The sequence below is a fragment of the Gigantopelta aegis genome, chromosome 8, assembly GCF_016097555.1.
Source record: "Gigantopelta aegis isolate Gae_Host chromosome 8, Gae_host_genome, whole genome shotgun sequence".
Classification (NCBI taxonomy): Eukaryota; Metazoa; Mollusca; class Gastropoda; order Neomphalida; family Peltospiridae; genus Gigantopelta; species Gigantopelta aegis.
Genome location: NC_054706.1, coordinates 19,222,135 through 19,226,328, shown reverse-complemented (window position 1 = coordinate 19,226,328; position 4,194 = coordinate 19,222,135). Strand labels below are relative to the sequence as shown.

Here is a 4,194-nt window from a genome sequence, read left to right as displayed (position 1 = left end):
CATTAATAAAATATTCGACTATTATTGGGAGTAAAAGTTCAGGTGGGCTTAATATTCAAGATATCTTTTTAAAGAAAATTGCTTTTCGTATTAAATTATTAAAGAAATATTTTAATAATGATTTCAGTTCTGTTTGGAAACATACAATGTCTGAATTTCTTGCTAAATACATGAATATGAACTTGTCTTTTAATATTTTTAATATAGTTTTTGATGAACCAGCTTTGGCTAACATTAACCCTTTTTATGCTGAGGTTTTGTTGGCATGGGACAACATTTCAAAGCGTGAACGCATTTTCCCCTTAGATTTAGATCAAATATTATATCAGCCAATATTTCATAATCCATTTATTAATTACAAAAATCAATTATTATGTTTTAATTCTTTTATTAAAAGTGGTATTATAACGGTGGCTGATATTGCATATGAAGTTATACCGGGATTTTTACCGGTATCTGCAATTGTCGAAATTATTAAAGAAAAATATCCTGATATGTTGGCAGCAGAAATTTCTACTGCATATTATATAATTCTGAACTCGCTTCCTGGTGAATGGAAACGACTTATTTTAAATAATATTAAAAATTCGTCACAAGTTAAAGATTTGTTCTTGATTAATAATAATGAAACAATAAATGTAAGTAAATTTAATGTTAAATTAATATATTCCTTACTAATTTCACAAAATTTTAAATTACCTTCTTGTTTAGAAAAATGGCATGATTTGGGGTTTGTTATAGATTGGAAGCCAGTTTGGAAAATAATACATTACTGTGATAAGACTTCGGAATTTGTTGACTTAGATTTTAAAATTGCTCATAACATTATTTTCACATACTCTAAATTATTTAAATATGGCAAGGTATCATCTAGCCAATGTCCTGTTTGTTTTAAGGAAGAAGAAGATATGTGTCATTTATTTTTGTATTGTGATGAACTTTATGATTTAATTTCTATTTTTTATGAATTATGTATTTATATGTTTAAGGATACTGGTTTTTCTTTAGAAATATTTAAAAAAAAATTTGCTTTTCGGGTGTTATTTTAAAATACAAACCTGCTCAAATGAATTCATCAATGCTTTGCTCTCAATATACAGAATATCAGTTTTCAAGAGACGTTTAATAGCGGAATCAAGGGGGGTAAATGTTAATATTGTTAAGTTTTTTAAACATTATATGAGACAGTACTTCTTAATACTTTTAAATCAATATCGCTTTAAAAATAGATTTCCTGCATTTATTAATAAATATATTAAAAATAATATATTTTTTAATCTAAATAATGATGAATTAGTTTTTAAATACCCACTTGAAAACTGATATTTATATTTAGTATATATCTTTAAAAAATTAACATTAGCTTGTAAGATAGATATCCCTCAATTTTCTTTTAATTTTTGCGTGTGCTTGTGTGAATGTGTGTGTGTGTGTGATAAATGTGTGGTTGGTTCTATGTGAGAGTACGTGTGTGGATTTGTGTGAATCTTTATCTTATTTTTATATGTAAATTTTATATACATGTGCAATATTGAGTTTCACGAATAAAAAGATAAAAAAAAAAAGGCGTTGGACTTAAGATCCAATGGACGTATGTCCGCGTGGGTTCGAGCCCCACCCGTGCTAACAAATTTTTGTTATTTTTTAACAGAAAAAGTTGATTATTGCACCTTTTGTTAAATATCTTTTATTTTTCAACAGTGAAGCTTTTTTTTTTTCACTTGATAAAGATAAATATGTTTTGATGTACCCCCGAAATGCTGAATAAAATTGTATGTATGTGTGCGACTAGTTTGATTTAGTTTGTTTTTTGTTTTGTTTGTTTTACAGGCCCGTAGTAACAAAGTGCCGGCGGGCCTGTGCTCTATCTCCCCCCCCCCCCCCCCCCCCCACACACACACACCACTTGTTGACAAAAAATGTACATGGTATCGTTTGTTCCACTCTACATAAATAAAGATTTTTAATAAATTGGCTTTAGTCACATAATGATACTCTAGAGACCGCTCACTGGTTACGTATACAGGTGTGTGTGTGTGTGTGTGTTTAAAATAACAACAGCACGGTGGCCGAGTGGTTATGGCGTTGGACTTAAGATCCAATGGACGTATGTCCGCGTGGGTTCGAGCCCCACCCGTGCTAACAAACTTTTGTTATTTTTTAACAGAAAAAGTTGATTATTGCACCTTTTGTTAAATATCTTTTATTTTTCAACAGTGAAGCTTTTTTTTTTTCACTTGATAAAGATAAATATGTTTTGATGTACCCCCGAAATGCTGAATAAAATTGTATGTATGTGTGCGACTAGTTTGATTTAGTTTGTTTTTTTGTTTTGTTTGTTTTACAGGCCCGTAGTAACAAAGTGCCGGCGGGCCTGTGCTCTATCTCCCCCCCCCCCCCCCCACACACACACACACCACTTGTTGACAAAAAATGTACATGGTATCGTTTGTTCCACTCTACATAAATAAAGATTTTTAATAAATTGGCTTTAGTCACATACTCTAGAGACCGCTCACTGGTTACGTATACAATTGTGTGAGTGTATGTGTGTGTGTGTGTGTGTGTGTGTGTGTGTGTGTGTGTGTGTGTGGTGTGTTAAAATAACAACAGCACGGTTCAACAAAGGCCATGGTTTGTGCTGTCCTGCCTGTGGGAAGCGCAAATAAAAGATCCCTTGCTGCCTGTCAATAAAAAGAGTAGCCTATGTGGCGACAGTGGGTTTCCTCTAAAAACAGTGTCAGAATGACCATATGTTTGACGTCCAATAGCCGATGATAAGATAAAAAAATCAATGTGCTCTAGCGGCGTCGTTAAATAAAACAAACTTTACTTGTCAGAGTTTTTTTAGTTTTTAAAAAAATCTGACTTTTGTGATGTCGACTTCGGTCAACGGTGGACAGAAGAGGCCCATTTTGGGTGCGAGGTACAGGAAGGAATGCACAGTTTCTATTGATGTTTTGGATAATCTAAAACACAAGATTGATGACATTTACAAAGCTTTGGAAGATATTACTGTTGCGAATGAAAGAACCGAGACAATGGGTGACCGCTTACCACGCACGGACAGAGATCAATCGGAGAACACTGAACACCATGATTCTCAAAACAGAAAATACAGAAGGAGGCGAATGGTCGATCGACCTAATGAAGCATTTATCAGGAGGTTAGCCGAGGAAAGAAAAAGAAAAGGAATTGACACTGATCCAAATGGAAAAAAATTAAAACCTGTTTAGAACTTTAATTGCTAGTGTTTATAAAACAGACGTTTGAGAAGTGAATGAAATTACTATTTTTTAATTAATTTTTTTGAATGTTTATAAGAAATGATGATAATATATATATTAATGGATGATATCAGTATGAATGAGCGCGAGAGGTCAGAGTAGTTCAGTGAATGGTTCTTGTGTGTGTGCGTGTTTATTGCTTTAATATATATTTTATTTATTGAATGTGAATTGTTGAATTTGTAAAAAAAAGAAAAAAAAAAAAAGGCGTTGGACTTAAGATCCAATGGACGTATGGCCGCGTCGGTTCGAACCCCACCCGTGCTAAATGTTTTGTTACGTTTTGTAATATACGACCATCTTTGGTGAATACCTTTTATTTTACAATAGTGAAGCTATTCTCTTTTTATCCTTGTTTTTATTAGTTTATTTAGGGTAATACAGTGGCGTAGCGTGGGCGGGGTCACCGGGGCGCTTGCCCCGGGCGCAAAATTCTAGACTGATGAAAGGGACTCGGGGAGTGCTAACGGGACCACTGGTTAGGGGGCGCAATACTTGCCTTGCCCTGGGCGCCTTGTCCCGGGCGCTGGCAACCCACGCTACGCTACTGGGGAAATACGTTTTGTTGTGTCCGTGAATAAAACTATATGCATGTGTGTGACTCGTTTGGCTTAGTTTGATTTTTGTTTTGTTTTGTTTTTGTATGTTAAATATATAAATTCAATTAACAGGCTCGTAGTAGCCGCGTGCCGGCGGACCTGCCCCCCCCCCCCCCCCCCCCCCCCCCACCCTCCACCGGACAGACAACCCAGCTAGCTTAGGTGTGTAACAGTGTACCCAGGACAGTGTGGTTGAACCTTAAATGGACATAAGCACGAAAATAAATGGAAATGAAAAATGACACACACACACACACTAGAGACATCCCACTGGCTACGAATCCAGTTGTGGATGGGTTGCTAACAAC

The 4,194-nt window shown here is 35.0% G+C and overlaps 1 non-coding gene across 1 annotated transcript; it reads left to right on the top strand.

Annotated features, from left to right (window-relative positions):
- Positions 1-2,059: 2,059 nt before the first annotated feature.
- Trnal-uaa lies at positions 2,060-2,142 on the top strand. Its single transcript has one exon. It is a non-coding gene; the product is annotated as a tRNA-Leu (tRNA).
- The last annotated feature ends 2,052 nt before the right edge of the window (positions 2,143-4,194 follow it).